The 19606-nt window shown below is 34.5% G+C and overlaps 1 long non-coding RNA gene and 1 pseudogene across 1 annotated transcript in view; one reads left to right on the top strand and one right to left on the bottom strand.

Moving 5' to 3' along the window:
* Window positions 1-421: 421 nt before the first annotated feature.
* Window positions 422-19606, bottom strand: part of LOC141417370 (uncharacterized) — a 189447-nt gene continuing 170262 nt past the window's right edge. The window contains exons 3-4 of the long non-coding RNA XR_012441912.1: window positions 3270-3337; window positions 422-2142 (exon numbers count right to left, since the gene is read on the bottom strand). This is a non-coding gene — a long non-coding RNA (uncharacterized lncRNA). The remainder of the gene's footprint in view (window positions 2143-3269; window positions 3338-19606) is intronic.
* LOC141417369 (uncharacterized) overlaps window positions 1717-19606 on the top strand; it is a 65731-nt pseudogene continuing 47841 nt past the window's right edge.

Below are 19606 nucleotides of genomic sequence, written 5' to 3' on the forward strand. Positions count from 1 at the left end.
TATCTCTCTTTCATAGAATTTATGATGATAGTGAAAATACAAAGCCAGATTATGTCAGATTATCACAGAGATTATTACTTCTCAAAAGGTTCAGAATCACATACTCAAAAAAGTCTTAAGAGTGAGATATGGAATGGTCAACTGAAGTGACTCAATGAAAATCTGTTTTTTACTGAATAGTATTTCTCTTTTGAAGACACCTCTAAAGTAGAATTATACCTTCATAAGACTATTGATTATATGAGCCTTCCATATTAATATCTAACACATACAAGAAACTGTGATTTATAAAATGTTGCACAGAGCAGGGCACACAAAAGCCAACCAAAATAAGTCCTATTCTTCTGTCTTTATATCCAGACATATAGATTAGGTGACTGCTTCTCTAAGATACTCCTTGATTCAGAAAAGAAAACCCATCTACAAACAGCACATTTGTTTTTAATAACTTCATTTCCAAACCAAATCTAAAAATTAAGGCGTCAGAGTCTAAGTTTCCCACAAACTGTTAGGAAAAGAATCAGTGGGTGAAGGGAATGAGAGGAAAAGCTTTGTCTTTCATGAACATTTGGAACTTTAATTTCTTTTAAATAGCATTTGACAATATTACGAGGGGGCACTTGTAGGAAAACACACAGAGCTTTCCTGGCAATGGAGTTGGAAGAGCAGCTTTCATCCTGTCTCTCAGACTTACTTTGTAAATTATGTGAAACACTTTTAGACAGACACCGGCACTCATAAATTATACAGCTAATTTGCATATTCCAGTCATGAGACATTATGCAAAGTGACATGATTTGCATAATGGATTCCTCTTGTCGCTTCACTTGCTGTGTGCTTTTAAAAAACAAAATGAAATAAAATGAAAGCATGGAAAGGTGAAAGCATCAAGTTCCCAGCTTTGCCTGTCTCCTTTCCAACTACAGTATTAATTACTTTCATTTTATACGAGGGATTGAAGGAAAGGGGCAAAAAGCAAAAATATACACACATGCAAACAAAAAAAAAAATCACAGTATGAAATTTAATTATAATCTATCTGCTTTCTCATTGAAATCCTTCGCCATAAATAACCCATATGGGCCAAGCGGAATGGAAGCTAAACACTGAGATACAGAGAAAAACTTTATGGAACTTTTCCTTTAAAAAAATAATATCCTATGTCTGTGATATCTAAGGAAGAGGTAGTTAACCCTCCTTCAATGAAACTAAAAAATAAAGACCAAAAAAATCTTAAAGGCACCTGTTATTTTTTTATTGCTAGAAAAAAAAACATACTGTGGATGAGATAAATGGTTTTGGGCACAGTTCCCCCCACCCCCCAGGATGACCTTTTGAAGGGCTTTCCTATTTTGAAAGGGGAATGAAGAAGGAAAAAGACAGGGGGTTGTGTTTTGATTATTTGACAAAATATATAATGGCCACATATACTGCAAAGGATGAGGCAGTGCCACGTCGACTTCTATCGGCTCTACTCCAATAAGCAGGCATCGTTCCCTCAGCAGTTGCTAGTTTTGCTGCGGGCTTTCCCTGCCCCCCTGCACCAGTGCAAAAGGCAGAGAGTGCCAAGCGGCTGGCGTCTGTACCCTGTGGGAAAAGTTAACTGTAATTCTTCGGCTTTTAAAATCAATTAACCCGTGTGTTAATTAACGTCAAGTCGACGGGAGGAGGAGAAGAAGGGGAGGGAGGGAGGAAAGAAAAAAGCTGCAAGGGCGGATGGCAGAAGAGTTGGCACGGTGCCATCCATTCAGGGGCAACGCCACAGTTTCGTGTGATAGCAGCAGCGGGTATATGTTACCCGGCCCTGTATGCGGGCCAGACAGTGCGGTAAAGCCAAGGGAGATTATCCAGACCCCCAGGAGCGAACAGCAAGCAGCAACCGAAGGCGCAAGTGCCAGGATTACAGCCTAGGCTGCTCCAACTATCATCCCTTCCTCGGACCCTGGGAGTCGGCTACTGGGGGTTTGGGGGTCTTCCACACCAAAGAGGCACAAAGCTGACTTTAATCACTTTTTTTCATTTAAACTTGATTCTGCTGCAGTGGAGCCAGCACAGCGGATGTTTTCACACCCAGCAAGACAAAGGCCGTTGTCTCCGCCATGACACTGTTCCGTTCCAAGCAGAGGCCGGGATCCTGGACTCCTTTTAAAATCAAAAAGAAACAAGGAAAACAAACAACAGATACAGCAACAAACAGAAAAAACTGCCAACCACCAAAAACATTTGCCCGCTTGCCCATGCCAAGGGTAATCCGGGCATCTGTTGCAGCAGAAGGCGCTTGTGTGGGGCTATTTTTGTTTTTTGGGGGGGAGGCAAGCTGTTAGCTTGTTTGCCATTCAACTTCGTTTATAATTAACTTAAAAAAAAAAAAAAACACCATTCAGCCCAGTCAACAACAAACAAAGAGAAAAAGCAGACATCGGAAGAGAAATGCCATAGGACGCGGCATGAATGCATGCCACAGCCGGTGCCACTTGCTATTTGGAAAACCTCAGGGAAAGATGCCAATTTTACAGCTCCGAAGAAAGCAGAGAAGGGAGCATAAAGATCTACAAATAGAAATCCTAAGGAAAGAATACTGCTTTTACCATTCTGGATTGTAACTGCAGACAGCCTCTGCTGGGAGAAGAGAGGGAATATTTAAATGGAGATGTAGATGGGTATAAATGAAAAGATAGGCACCTATCAATTGCGTATAGGCACATGCGGGGGGTTGTATGTGTATACAAAATACACATATTTACAGACTAACGCTTAGACATGTATATATTTTTGTGTTATAGATATGGGTATGTATATAGGTGTATATGTTCATACATATACACACGTATGTGGGAATGTATGCATGTGTGAGGAAAAGGAGAGGAAGGCAGAGGAGAGAGAAGGAAATGTGTGTATGTGCATGTATGTGTGTGAGTATATCCCACTTTTTGACCCAGGTACACACAGAAGACAAAATAAAAATCATACTCCAGCAGCAAGCAGGCAGCCAGAGATTTATCTACATTCACTGCTATCACCAGGGAGATGAATGGGGCCGATCTGAAGCCCTTTTACAAGATCCACTATGGGAGTGAAGGAGGAGGAGGGATACCACACAGACATGCACAAACTTGAAGGCAGAGGGATGTGGAAGGGGCTAGTGAGGAAACCCTGGTGGCACAACACAGGGGAGAAGATGGGGAAAGAGGCTTGTCTTTATGTTTTAGGTGGTTGTTTAAAAAAAAAAAAAGCCTGCAAAAGGGTTTCAGGGAACGTCTGGTACTTACGTTGTCTGCGTTGCTGTGAATCCTGAAAGGTGTTCTGTTGGCACCGGGCGCTGAGCCAGGGGCAGGCGCTGGAAACAAAAGGGAGAGACAAAAAAAAAATAAAGTCATTCAATGGGAATATTAATTGCTGCTCTTGTGGATTTTACAAAACACACAAACTGTTTTCTTTCTCCTTTTTTTTTTTTTAAATTGTGGATTGGCGCGTGTCCCTTTCGCATGGAATATACAAGTAGTATGGGATTTACAGTCCAGTTACGGGACTCAGGATTAACCACACTGGCATCTTTTGGGCATATTCTTCCTTTTTAATGAATGAGCTTTCGCTGTTAATGAGGAATAATCGTTTGGCTAATGAGCTTTGAAACATTAAGAGCAAAGAGGTTTTTTTCCGTTAATCGCTCTGGTGCGACTGCATGGATGGATTACAAAAGACAGCAATAGGAATGCAGTACAAAGGGGGGGGAACCTCTCCTGGAGTGGGAGAAGCACCGAGATGGGCGATGTGCTCCTGCATCTTTCCTTCCTTCTCTCCCTCTTTAACTCTCTCTGCCAACTGCTATGGGTTTCCATAACTCCGCAAAGTCGATGGTCGGGAAGGATTATTACAAAGAGTGAAGCCTCCGCTGTTAATGTCTCCAGTGTTTAATCATCATACAGTAGAATGGTTTTATGCATATTTCATTTGCATATCATTAAACTGTGTTAGCGAGGGGCATTCAGAGGCAGGAGAAGTACAAAGTTGGGGAGAGAGGGAAGAAAAAAAGGTCCCTAGGATGCTTATCTTCAAACAGGGACTTGTTCCATGATCTGTCTTCTACTTTTGCTAAAATCATTATGACTGGGAACCTTTGAAGTTGGATACAACCTTGGATTCTTCTAATTCCTGCAGCACGGTATATTTAAAAAAAACAGCAGAAATGTTCCTGCACTAGACAATTAAAGGAATATAAACTCCAGTGGGTTGAAACTAGTAGCTCTTTGGGGAGTGCAGTTGCAGAGGCTTCTACAAATACCAATACTTAAAAAAAATAATAAAGAGCTTCATATTAAAAACAAAAGAAATGAAGACAAGACATATTAACATGTGGATTATATTTGTTTCTTTTGGGGGGTAATGAACTAAAAAGAAATGAAGAAGCCATCGGTAATTTATCCCTTCATTAATGAACAGTCACTTTTTTGTGCTTGTTTTTATCCTTTTATTTTGAAGAACGATGTCACTTTTGAAGTGATTAGTCAATTATTTTGTAGCTCTGATCTTTTCCCCTGTACTCCACAGGAAAGGAAGGTGGTGGTTAGGGAATATGTGAGTACTGGGGGTGGGGGAAGCTTGGGGGGAGAAGGAATACAGTGAGTTCTTTGTAGATGTTATACATGCACAACATATTAATTGGGGGCTTTTACTGCTTCCTCAATAGGCTATTTCATTCCTGGTAAAACAGCAGCTGGTTAGCCACTGTTGATGACTCTTCAAATATCACTTGAACTATTTTTATTCTGTTGCTGTTGTTGTTATTTTCTTGTTTTGTTTTTCCTCAGTCAAGAATGGCAATATAATATCACCCCTTATTTACTGAGACTCTTTTCTTCTCCATCTTCCTCTTCATGTCCATTTGCCAAACTGTAAAACACTGTTGGTTTAATATTGAATCCTGGTGCACAGTGTAACTGGTACAACTTGATTTGGAAATGAGATGCTGTTTTATATTTAAATTATCTCCAGCCCTCCCTTATCCTCCAAAGCTTTGTCTCTGTTATGAATATTCAGATAAGGCATGATGTGATTACACTGTACAATTACTCCTAACCATGGTGGTGGCAGGGGCGCTAGAGAGAAAAAGCCAGGCAGCCTCCAAGTCAGTGTGGAGTTTTGTTTTCATATTTTTCCTATCTCCTTGGCACTGCGGCACATGCAGATGTCGCTGTTGTTCTTTATAAAGCTGTAATGATATGCACAAGCATAATGAGTTGGTTTGGACGCAAAGCATCAACGAAATATTATGGATGTCTTTAAGAAAGGGGGAGAGAAAATCCTGACTGAAGGAATGTCCACATAAATTATTTTTATGTAAATGAATTCAAAGGATGGGGTGAGGGCAAGTGAGAAGGAGTCACATGGAAAACATGCATAATATTAATATGCATAAAGAATTCTCACCAAGGAGAAGCTCCTCACTACAGCTCATGGGACAAACAGGTTCATTAGGAGACAGCTCAGAGCAACTACAGCATTTTGCTATTTTATTATTTTCCTTATTGAAAATGAAGAGTCAGACAGATGTGTTTTCTTTGCATGGCAGCACTGAGATGGATCCAATCTGAAATTTGTTGCCCACATAGCATTTCTAACGGAAAATGGAACTGAACAAGGGCACGGATGTGGAAGGGAGGGAGAAGAGAGAATACATGAAGAGGAGTATATTCAGAGCCACTGCATGGCATTTTGTAGTACAGGAGGTTTTTAGAAACATCTTTGCTTCATCTGTCCCAGATGTGGGCTCCTGATGCAGGCAGCTATCAGGGTTTACCAAGATGAGCGCTGAGACAGGCCCTTCTAGGTCTGAGGCTGAGGAAAGCAGCAGCAACTTGGTGCCTGTCCCCACCCCCTCAGCTGTCTACAGCTCAGAAGCCAAAAGCACAGCTACTCCTAATTTTGGGATGCAGTAGAGTGCCTCCTGGTCCAGGTATTTGTCAAAGAGGGAATTATTGATGGTATATCATAGTATAATGTTGCTAAAGAGAAGACGGACTCATTGGGGTGCTTTAGGAGGCCTGATAATTTTTATGCTGGCTAATTCTCAGGGTAATGATTACCATGCTTGTCTAACATTTTCAGAATGTTGAGATTATGAGTGTGATTAGTGCATGTTTACAATGAATAGGGATGGACAAATACTGAATGAACCTACTAGGTGGGTTTAGAACTGATAAAATATTTGAACTATTACTCATGGTCTCAAAGGATTAACAAAGCTAATCAAAGCAAGAAACAGCAGTCAGAAAATAGATTTTGCTAATTCCCTTGGTCAGGTGGACATAATTCAAATTACTTTCATAATTTAGGTTAAAATAGTTTTATACTTCTATTTAAATTATCTGAAGACAATTTTAATCTGATAAGCACATCTGCACAAATTTCTACTTGATGGCATAAAGTTGACCTAGAATTGGTCTAATTATAATTATTTTCTAAGTTCTGCTGCTCTTCACTTATCATTTCCAAAACTTTTCTGAGTCTCTTTCAAAACACACACACACACACACACACACACACCCCAACTGTTAAATGATTCTCAAATGTTGTTATAGTGTACCAAACTACAGAGTATGGAGAGAATAGATGGTTATTTGGAGAATGGCTATTTAATCTTAATTATGCAGGCCTTTAACATCTTACCCTTTCTATCTCTGTTGCCAGATTTATAGCTATTAAATTTTGAAGCAATACATAAAAAGAATTTAGCATAGGATATCCACATAATGAGCATTAAATAAATGCTAGATTTCATTATTTCTACTATTATTATTTCAGTGTATTGTTTAATATTTGAGATAAATAGGATAAGGATATACTCAGTTTTCTTGTGACTACTAAATAGCTATGCTATGCTATGCAGACAAAAGGTTAGCAAGAGAGCATTATGTAGCACTATATAGGTAAATAGTCTATGAATGATCTGTAATCAGAAGTAAAATTATAGTTCAGATTAATGTGTAACAGAACTATGAAAAAGTTCCTTTAAAATGCACAGAATTCTGAAATGATGATCATGTTGCCCGACATCCATAGTTTGATCAGAGAGCTCTATCATGGTTTGTGTGGAGAGCTTCAGGAACTGAAAAGTGCTCATTACTTAACCACACTGATAAAACAATGTCAAAATCAGTTTTTTCTTAAAAAATGTTATATTTTAAATTCAGTTTTTTCTTTAAAATGTTATATTTTAAATAGGAGATAAGCTAACTATGTTCAATTATCAATAATTTAAATAATGTAGAAAGGACTGTCTCTATCATTCTCTTCTAGCCATGAGTTCTTAACCCCACCTCCAAACATATAACAACTTAATTATTTCTTATTCATCCTTCCAAGTACTAATAATATCATGCTCAGGTTTTAACATATTAAAAAGATACAAATATATTGTCTCTTATTTTTTATTCAAATGGTAATTTTTAAAACATTCCTTATAATTTTCTATAAGCATAAGCTCATCTCTGGAAAGCTTAGTGTCTTCATTAAATATAATCATGCCAACTACTTCTTTCAGCTTCTGTCATTGGTAAGGACATCTAGTACAATGCTGAATGAAAGTCGTGAGTGGTGAGAGTGAAAATCCTTGCCTTGTTTATAATCTAAGGGGATACTATTGCCTTTTTCATGACTTTGGAAGAGAAAATCTTCAGTCTTTTACCACTAGAAAATATGGTCTTTTTTGAGTAGAAGAGGTTTTCTTCTATCTTTAATTGCTAAGATTTAAAAAAAAAAATCATGAGTGGTTACTAAACTTTGTCAAATGCCTTTTCTGCCTCTATTGAAACAAATAGCAGCTTAAATAAAGCTGTCAGAATAGTGAATTACAATGACTGATTTTCATATGTTAAACCAGCCTTGTAATCGTGGTACAAATTCCATTTAGATCATGTTGTATTAAGCTTTTTTATATACTGCAATGTTTGACTTGCTAATAGTTTGTTAAGGATTTTTAAATAAATATGCATGAGAGATATTGGTCTATAACTTTTTTTTCCTGACATAACTTTGGTAGTGTTTCCAGGGTCTTTCTGGCCTTATAGAATTAGTTGAAAGTGTCTTCCTCTTTTATACTCTGAAAAACTTTGGTGTAAGATTATTATTATTTTTTTCTTAAATGTTGGAAAGGATTCACCATTGAAGCTATTTTAAAAACTTATCAAGGACTATTCTGATTTTTAACTTCTTGTGTCAATTTTGTAAAGCTGTATTTTTTAATTGTCCATTTCATCTTATTTTTGAATCAGTTAGAATAAAGTTGTTTGTAATATCCTATTATCATTTTTTGTCTATGATAACTTTAGTGAGGCTATTCTTTCATTTTTTATATTGATTTGGGTTTCTTTTTTCTTGGCCAATCTTTTAAGAATCAATTTTTAAAATCTTTTTAAAGAATCAACTCTTATTATTGATTTCCTTTTGAAGTCTACTCTGAATTTTATAATTTCCTTTCTTCTATTTATTGGGTTTACTTTTCTTCTCTTTTTCTGTGTTCAAAATGAAGAATATTAGATAATTAGTCTTAATTTTTCATCCTTTTAAATTTAGATTTATAAAGCTATACATTTTGCCTTATGAATTGTATTATTGCATCTCACACATTTTTATAGGATGCATATTCATTATCATTTAGTTGACATTTTTAAAAATCACCATGTTATTTCTTCTTTGTTGTGTTATTTATAAGTGTGTTATTCAATATCCAAATGTTTGGTTATTTTCTATGAGTCCTACTTAATAAATACCACTGTGTTTAGGCAATAGAGTGTGCAGAATTTCAACTTGACTTATTTTGTGTCCCAACATATGGTCTGTATTTTCAAAATTACATGTACATTGGAGAGAAATACATTGCTGTTGTTTTGTTACATAGATTTGTTATAGCGGATTTTTATCTAGTTAAATTCTGTTCTTATCTTCTTCTTCCTGCTTTCTTTGGATTTCATTTTCTATCCTATTTCTAATTTGTTGAAAAGGTATTTGTGTGACTTTTCTTAGCCTCTTTTTCTTTTTAAAATATGTTCTTCTCACATGTATTATTTTTAAATGGTGTACATTTTCCTCTAAGTACAGCTTTAGATACACTCTTCAGGTTTTCATTTGTCATATTTCACTATCGTTTGGTTCAAAATATTTTCTAACTAACTTCATAATTTCCTCTTTGGCCTATACAGTATTTAGAAGTATGTGGCCTAAATTCCAAATCTTTAAGGATTAATAAAATTTTTAGTTACCTAAAAAATTTCTACTATTTATAAAAATTGCTTTTTCAGATGTCTGTGGTCATAGTCAACCTTCTTGAGTTTGCTTTATGGTCAATTTTGGCAAATGTCCACTTGAAAGGAATGTATCCTATGATAGGTGCAGTGTTCTACATAAAACTGAGCTGTATCTGATAATTATGTTGTTCAGTTCACTTATGTTCTGGAGTCTTTTTTGTTGTTGTTGTCTTTTCTTTTTTGGTGTTGGGATCGAAAGTTCACTTATATTCTTAGTGATTTTTTTCTCTGCCTATGTGCTTGTTCTGGTCATCTAGAGAGGTTTGTTGAAGTCTTATAACTCACTGTGAACTTGTGTATGTATTTTTCTAGTTTTGTCAATTTTCTGCTTTATATATTTTGTGGCTATTTTATTAAGTGTGCACAAACTGAGAACGATTATATAATTCCATGGGATTAATACTTTAATAATTATGCCATATACATCTTTATTTCTTGCCTTAAAATCTACCTTGTATAATGCTAATGCATGTCTAATTATATTTGACAGAGCTGGATTTTTTTGTATATTGTTACTTTTAAGTTTTCTGTACCCTATTTCCTAGTTGGGTTTTAGCTATTATTCAGTCTACTTTTGTCTTTTAATTAGAGCACTGAGAGGAGTCAATTTATATTCAATATAACTACTGATTTATTTTGAATTAGATATGTATTCTTTTATTTTTTCCTATTTTGTTCTACCATACTTATGTTCTTTCATTTATTTTTTTGCATTCTTTCAGATCAATAACAAAATTTATCTTGGCCTAAGAGTATGGCTCAGTGGTAGAGTGCCTGTCTAGCATGTGGAAGGTACTGGGTTTGATTCCCAGCACTGCAGAAGGGAAGGAGAAAGGAGGGAATGAGGAAGAGTGAGAATTTTCTTGTTCCATTTTTTTCTCTATAAGCATAACAATATATTGCTTTACTATTAAATGTTACCCCAATATTATAGTATGTATCCCTGACTTACTACAATCTATTATCAATTAGCACTTTCAGCACATCCCAGGGAATGCTAAAACACAAGATGGTATCATTTTATTTATCTTCTCTTTTTGTGTTATTGTTGACATGCATTTTATTTTACAGTTAATATTTTGAAACTCAGTTATTTTCATCTTTCTGTTAATGCAGTCAAAATTCATCCAGACTCACCTACATTATCTGTGTTGCTCTTTGTTTCTTCTCCATTTTCATTTTCCCTTTTGAGATCACTCTCTTTCTATATAAACTACTTTTTTTTTAAAAGGTCACTTCTGCTGTGATAAGTTCTCACAGTTATTTTGTTTTTTTTTTAACCTGTAAAGTTACCTACAGTTTTGAAGGATATTTTCACTAAGTACAGAATTCTAGATTGGTAGTTACTGTCTTTCAGCATTTTAAAATATGCCATTCCATTGTCTCCTCAGCTCCATCACTTTGTTTGAGAAGTCAGCTGCCAACCATATTGCTTCTTTAATGTCTTTTTGTTTTGTTTTGTTTTCATTTATATACTTTGTTTGGAAATGTTTATATCAGTACAGTGAAACTCAATTCTAGAGATAATAGGTTTCATTAATTTAGATAGCATCAATTTATTGTAGAAGAGAAACATGGAAAATATTTACATGATGAAATATTTCAGAACTTCAATGGAAAATTTTTAAGATTTTGTTGAGGTATAATTGACATACAATAAACTGCACATTTTGAAGGATGCATTTGGTACATTTTGGCATATATGTATACACACTCAGGAAACTATCACCATAATGAAGACAAAAAATATGTCTTATTATGTCTGAATGTGTCTTTGTGCCCTTTTGTATTCCTTCCCTCTCAGCCCTCTGCTCCCTTCTACCTGTGTCCCAGCATTCACTGATCTACTTATGTCACTGTAGGTTAGTTTGCATTTTCTAGAATTGTATATAAGTGGGTCATGCAAACTGTACTCTTTTTCTGTGTGACGTTTTCACTCAGCATGTTTATTTCCCCATGTTGTGGTGTGTACCAGTGCTGCTTTCCTTTTTATACATGAATAGTGTTCCATCATATAGAGCTGGGAGCATAAGATTTTCTCTTCATCTTTTAACTTCAATAGTTTTACTGCTCAGTATATCTGTGCCTTTGAATTATCCCTTTGAATATTACTTCTACTACAATTTCTCTTTTCCTTTTAAGATTCCAATTACATATGTTATGCATTCTTAGTACATCTCTTATGTATTTTATACTGTTTGATATCCATCCTCTATTTCTTCATATCATGGCTTGAATATTTTTTACAGTTCAATAATTCTCTCTTCACCTGTTTCCAATGATCTAATTTAGGTTAATGTGTTTTTCAGTCCCAGAAGATCCACTTGCTTATTTGATTGTTCTTGTGTTTTTAAAAATATTATTATTCTGGAGTTGTTTAAGGAGACTTATTTGGGAGTTCTAATGTCTGGTTCACTATGGGTCTGCTTTCCTTCCTTTGGTCCTGTTTCTTTCTTTTCTTTGTTTAGCATATTAATTGTACAAAATAATGGGCTTCATTATGACATTTTCATATACGTACATAATACACTCTGGTTATATTTACCCCCATAACCCCCTTTTATTCCCCTTCCCCCTGTCCCAACCCCCTTCCTTTTCCCTAACAATTCCCCTTCCACTTTCACACCTTTCCCACCACCCTAGATTCTACATTTGAGAGAAAAACTGTGATACTTCTCTTTATGAGTCTGGGTTATTTCATTTTAATATGATGATCTCCACTTCCATTCATTTTCCTGCAGGCATACGATTCACTTTTCTTTATGGCTGAATAATACTTCATTGTGGATACACGCGTGCACACACGCACGCACACACACACACACACACACACACACACACACACACACCATTTTCTTTACCAATGCATCCACTGGTAGGCACTAGGCTGATTCCATAACTTGGCTATCATGAATAGTGTTGTGAACACATGGGTTCAGGTATCTCTACTGCATGCTGACTTTGATTATTTTGGGTATATAGCAAGGAAAGTTAAAACTGGATCATATTCTAGTTCTATTCTTAGTTTCCTGAGGAACTTCCATATTGATTTACATACCAGCTGAACTAGTTTACATTCCCACCAAACAGTATATACTCATCAGCATTTGTTTTCTTGATGATAGCCATCTGACTGGGGTGAGATGGATAGCTCTCCTTTTGAAAAGTATCTGTTAAGTTCATTCACCAATTTACTGATTGGATTACTTGTTCTTTTGATATTTAATTTTTAAAAATTATTTATATATTCTAAAGATTACTCCCTTGTTAGCAAAAATTTTCTCCCATTCTGTAGGCTTTAGCTTCACTCTCTTGTTTCCTTTGCTATTTATAAGCATTTTGAGAAAACAAAACATTAATCTTTAATAAAATGTTTACTACAAAATCAGGATCTGTGAGGCCAAGTGTGGTTGGCCATTAAATAATAATTTTTTGGCATTACTGGATTTGAACTCAGAGCTTTGTGTTTGACAGGCAGGCTAGGCTCTCTACCACTTGAGTCACACCTCCAGTCCCTAGATAGAAGCTTTTTCATTTGACATGATCCATTTGTCAATTCTTGTTATTATTTCCTGAGTGATTAGAGTGCTATTCAGAAAGGCATTATCTATGCCTATATCTTGAAATGTTTTCCTCTAAGTTTCAAGTCTTACAATAAGATCTTTGCTCCATTTGGAATTGATTTTTATACAGAATGAGAGATAGAATCTAGTTTCAGTCTTCTATATGTGAATATCCAGTTTTCCCAACATCATTTGTTGAAGAGGCTGCTTTTTTACCCCCAATTAATGTTTTTGGCTCTTTTGTCAAAAATCAGATGGTTGTAGTTATGTGGACTTACTTCTGAGTCCACAATTTATTCCATTGGTCTGTTTTTGTAACAGTACCATATATTTTTGTTACTATGGTTCTATAGTATTATTAGGAATCAGGTATTATGATGCCTCCAGCATTGATTACACTCAATGTTTAGATTGCTTTCAGTAATATGATCATTTTAACAGTATTAATTCTGCTGATTCATGAATATGGAAAGCCTTCCCACCAGCTAGTGTCTTCTTCAATTTGTTACTTCAATGTTTTAGAGTTTTCACTGTAGTGGTTCCTAGGTTAGGTTGTGTGTTTGTGCGTGTGTGTAATGTGATTGTTTTTCTAAGTACTTTTGCATTATTTAGTGAGTTCTTCATTGGTGTATAGAAAAGCTATTGATTTGATTTTTGTATGTTGATCTTGTGTCCTGCTACTTTGCTGAAATCTAAAATTTTTCAGATTTAAGAGTCTTTTGGTAGAGTCTTTCAAGTCTTTTAAGTACAAAACCATCTCATCTACAAATATGAATTAATTTGATTTCTTCCTTTCCTATGAGTAACCCTTTTTTTTCTTTCTCTTGCCTGATTTCTCTGGTTAAGATTTCAAGACCCTGTTTCTTAACATTCCTGGAAAGCTCCCAGTGGATGCCAGATACTGTGTATGAAAACTTTTAGGGTCTTTAGAAGACATCTTCCTTTGAGGAAAAATTTATCCTATTATCTGGGGGCATCTGCAAACAACAATGGCAAGGCACCTCTATCTAATTAAAAAGATGAATTGACTTAAAGCTAGATTGCATCTGGCTCATTTCATCTCCTAAGACCTATTTCCTTGACAGATAGTTGATCTCTGAATTTTTTGTTTTCTCAATACTGTGAAATTGCTGAAAGGTCCACTGTGCTTTCAGCAGTTTTAATCTCAGCTTCTTAGCCTCTTATTCTAGGCAAGATAAATTATAACTCAGAGAGATACTCTTAATATAAAGTCCCTTTAAAACAATACTATAAAAAGGAAGTGAGTATAGTTGCTCCTTGTGAAGCTGTATTTATTGCTAGTGATCAAAATTCCTTTCCCAAAATGCTTGTGAAAGTAACTTTTTTTTGGCGCTCATGTTTGAATTCAGGGCTTCACACTTACTAGGCAGGCGCCCTACTGCTTGCGCCACATCCCCTGCCCCCCAAAGGTAATATTTTTGACAACTGGGAATGATTTTTCCTCCTATTTAGGCTTTTAGCCCAGGCTGAATAATTTCTCCAAAACATCTGAAACTATTGCAGGTGTACTTTTTTGGACTCAACTGCAAATTCATAACTTTGAAAGTAATATATCTGAGACAGGAAATGTGAATTCCAATAATTAGTTCTTTTCTTTTAATTTCTTTGCTTGATCTTGGGCTGCAATCCCCACTAACCAATGTTACTTATGTCCCTTCTTAGGATTAAGAATAATTCACTTCCTCCCTCTGTCTCAACAGAATGTCAAGTCTCTTAACAGTACATCAAAATCCTAGAGTAAATCTCTCCCTTTTAGTTTTTCCTAGAAGCAACCTCCCCAATTCTGGCTCTTATATGTTCCTCTTTATGTGATCATTTATTACCAAAATTTAATCACGCTGCTCTTTTTTTATATATCCTCCCCCCTGCCCATTTTCCTGACAATTTATTTTAGTCATTGATTACTATGTAGCTACTATGTAGCACAATAAAACAGATAAAAACATTACTGTTCTAAAGGCTGGCTTCCAATATAGGTAATATGCCAATTATAATCCAATCTGATATACGTAGGTATAATTAGAGTGTTATTTTGGAGGATCTCTCATTTTTTCTTGAGCAATCTTCCTTTTCAAAGATTATGTCCATGACATTATATTTACCCTTTATCTCAATGTTTTTAAAATCTGCCTTTACAAAATCTATGGTATTGCTGTCCAAAGAACTTTCGGTAATGATAGAAATATGCTATCCAATAGGATAGCCACTAGCTAGCACACTGAGAAACTGAATCTCAACTTTATTTAATTTAAAAATTGAATAGTCGTATATAGCTAGGTAGTTATAAAACGGTGGCTATGTGATATAGATTTTATTATCTATGCCAATTATTATTAAGGCAAACCAAAAATCTTACCAGAAATTTCACTTTTAGTAGAATGGGAATTTGAGCATGGATTTGGATAGTTGACTCCATGTGATCTTTATATATTGAATTTGTACTGTTTTAGGATCTGAATCAAGACTGCTAGATATATACAATCATCTGTTGATATCTGGGAGGGACTGGTTTCAGGACTCCCAGGAAATAGTAAAATTTGTAGATTCTCAAGTCCCTTAGACAAAATAGTGTAGTATTTGCATATAACCTATGCACATCCACCAGCATACTTTAAATCATCTCTAGATTACTTAGAATATCTAATACAATGCAAATGATATGTTAACAGTTGTTATACTGTATTATATAAAGAATGATGATAAAAAAGTTTATACAGTTCAGTACAGTCACATTTTTTTCTGATTATTTTTGATGGCTGTATATTTGTTTGACCAAGCAAATTATGGAGTATCTGCCCTAAGCAACTACTTGTGATCACTATTTCTATATTACCCAGATGTTTTCTCCCATGTTTCCACTCAAGTTTTGCTCCTAGTAACATTATATAGTCATTAATAATTGCTATATCTATAATCAGGAAAATGATCTCATAGAAGAGACTGCAAGCAAATGGCCAACTTTGGGATTAGCATGACTTTTTAACTGACTATTAAAATTCTCATGTGTGCTTCTACATGTTTGCACATAGATACATACATGTAATGATTTCATAACTAAACAAAGCAAAAATAGTGCTTTCCAGAAGGTCAAATAAAGGGTTAATAAATAAAAAGAATACATATAAGGAATTTAGTTTCCATTGGTCTTTGTAAAAAAAAAAAAGAAAAAAATGAAATTTTAATAGTGAGAATCAGAATGCTATCTTTTCTGAAAATGAATAAGAAGTAATAGAGAACATCTTAATATCTTCCAAATTTGAGTTTGTACAATAGGTATGTTTAATATATAAATGACTTATGAATGAACACTTAATTTTTTTGATGAAATGTCTGCATATATTTATTACATGTCAGAACAAAGAAAAGTAGTTCAGGCTTTGCATTAACATAGACATGGGGATTCTGTAATTTCTAGCTCTGATTTTAATGCTTCCTGCCCTCAAAAATAAGGTAGTAGCTTTTTCATGATTCTTTTTTGGCAGTATTTCAAGAGATTATAGGTGCTAGTCAACATTATTTAAGAATGCCCTCCTTTAAAAACTTTAATGATAAAAAACTGAAATTTTAAAACACATAGGGAATTAGTCATATTATAAACTATTTCTTTACTTTGTTATAGGTTTTATCCAGAATTAGTAAGTTCCTTTGTGCATTTAAAGTATTTTCTTATTTAAAAAATTACTTATGAATTTTCAGGAAACCTTTTATAACACAGAATAAGATATACATGTATTTGGGATTAAAATACCACAGCTGTTAGGAGGGTAAAATAAAAGTGCTTCAAACTTGTTATTATCATTATAATAACCTAAGTTTGTCCTGGATTTTACAATGTACAAAGCACTTTCACATATACTGTTTCTTTTTACAGAAAGGCATCAAAAGAACAAGAACTAATATGAAATTGTTTTTCCTTATGAATAGTGGTATTTTTAAAATACAGAAAGAAACCATGCTTAGCATTTTATAATTTTAAAAAGCAGCACTTTTTTTTTTTTTGGCTGAACTTCTCTCAAGGGCAGTATGGCAAAGCGCAGGCTTTGGAATCAGTAAGGACGTCTATTAGAATTACAGTTTTGTTTACTTACTAGCTATGTGACTTTGAGCAAGCTACTTAACCTGAATGTGCTTCATTTTCCTCATCTGTGAATTAGAAGTTGTGAACCCACAGGATCAGACTAGGTGAAAAAAATTATATATCCTAAAGCAATACTGAGTATATAGTATGAACTCAGAAATACTAATTATAATGCTACTATTATTAGTAAATTATCTACTGTTTTTCATTGGCAATAACATTTTAACAAAAATTAATCTACAAACTAAATACTTAAACACAAGACAATGACTGATCCAATATCACAGATCAAGTCAGGAAGAGGGATAGGTAGAGGTGGAAATCTATTTCAGAAGCAAATGAAGACAGTGCAACCAAGGGAAGTGGAACTCAGTAGGAAAACCTGAGATTATACCTAAGCCAGTTTAAATTTATGATGTTTAAACAATGTAGAAAGTTACAGTAAGGCATCACAGGCAATTTTGCATTAGGAAAATAAAATGCAAGATCATATGTGAAATGAATGCTGTGTGAATGAAAAAAATGGAATCATATTTGTGAAATACAGAATGGTTTCATATAAAACGGGGCAGAGAATAAGGAACATGAGGCTGGAACAATGTGATTATGTAAGCAAATTAGCTTTTAGATTGATCATATAGATTTTAGGAACAAAGATAAAAGATTGACCTGCACAGTTTTTCATAAAAATAATCTCTGCTCCAGAGCAAAAGATTCTAATGAGTCTCCCACAAATATGTGCTGTCAGTTAAACGAGGAGCTACAATTTAAAGTATTTGTTGCTTAAAGTAACCCACCACTATTATTATATAAACTAATGAAATTGTATGTGCTATTTACATAAAATTAATAACATGTGCGTTAACAACACTCATTCACTTTTATATTGTCTTGATATTCTTCTTTAAATGTTTATTCTCTGAGAAACATTTATACAGAGAATTAACATTATTTGAGGGCCTATTATATGCCAGATGTTTATATAAACTGCATAATCCTTTATGCCAATTTTATAGATAAGAAATGTTAGATAATAAGCTGAAAGTAATAGCTAATTTATGGTGGAAGTGCAAATAAAGATTTTAAAACTCAAATAAATTTTCTACCCCCACTCTTCCCATGCTTTTTCCAAATGTACCTGGCATTGAAATGTTATTTATTCTGGCATTTGCCAATTCATCCTTACTACACTCCCGTGAGGGAGTTCATTATGTATAGGGTTGCAAAAATTATATTTAAATATCATAGAAAAATAATAGTAATTTGCTTAAAAACATCCTAATAGCTGTGCAAGACACATAATAAGCACTCAATAAACATGTGACTTATCTGATTTTAAAAATGAGTCATTACATATTGAAAAATCATTTCATGGCACAGAAAACAAATCAGCCAACATTCAGAATGAAAGTACAAAGTTACATAAATAAAAAAGATAAGGACTCTAAGATGTTGTTGGTATATTATCCATGACTATGTTTTATGATTCTCCAAGACAAAGAATGCCAGAACAAAAAGGGAACCATATTTGCTCACTGTAAACATACATTTAGTTTAGAGATTTGAAAACTGTTTTGCACATTGCTATCTATAGAAAGACAGGTGATTGCTCTCTGCCACAATTCCAAAGTCCATCTTCTTTACACCACCAATTTGCAGCTTGGAAGGGATGAGGATGCAAGAAGAGTTATATTGTATTCCCAAGAGCAAAGGATCTGTCTTCCTGCCTGTCATTCTCTCATCCTCCCAGAATAAATTGCTACTTAGAAAAAGGAAACTCAAACATTTATGAAACATATTGCTATTTAGAAAAAAAACAAGGATTGTTTTGCAAATAGTAGCACTATTAAAAGACAGAAGAGAGAAAAGCATCAGTCATTTTATATTACATATAAGCAGTTTATTAAAGAATTAAATATTTATAAAGTATAAAGCAATGCAGGCGATGAGTTGCAAACAGCTTGCTGAGAAGTACATTATAAAACAATGAGTCTGTCAGTGATTGATAAAGAATGGAGAGTGCAAATGCTTTATAAAATCCTAAGTTAGCTATGAATTTCCAGACTAGCAAAATAGGAAACAGTAGCCAGTAATGTTATATCAATTCAATCTGAATTATATGCCAAAAGCATTCAGTGAGCAAAAAGTATACTCTTTGATCCTTCTGTCTCCATCTAATATGGAGGAAAGGTTTGCAAACTATATAGAGCTGCCAGAGCATTATGGATGTTTACCTCCAAGTTAAAAGATATTAGTATAGATAACCACATAGACCATTTCATTTTCTTCTTTTTTGTTTATTACTAGATAAATAAGTCTATATAAGACAAAGAAAGAATTCTTCCCTTTCTTTCAAAGCAACTGAGAGATCAGATTCCCTAATCTTAATCCCCTCAATTTACAGAAGTCAGAATACCTGATCTAATTCTCTCAGTTTAGAAAAGAATCAAGTATTTAAAGATGTACAGTGATTCATCCTTGTTCACACAGGTAGTTAATAACAGGATCAAGATGAAAACTTTGGTCTCTTAATCATCTATACCAATAGCCTATAGTATCACCTTCTTTTCCCAATCCCTTTAAAAAAGAATTCTGAGTTTTCTATCCATAAAGTCATACCTCAGTTGGAAATTGTAAGTTCT

The sequence above is a fragment of the Castor canadensis genome, chromosome 15 (assembly GCF_047511655.1).
Source record: "Castor canadensis chromosome 15, mCasCan1.hap1v2, whole genome shotgun sequence".
Taxonomy (NCBI): domain Eukaryota; kingdom Metazoa; phylum Chordata; class Mammalia; order Rodentia; family Castoridae; genus Castor; species Castor canadensis.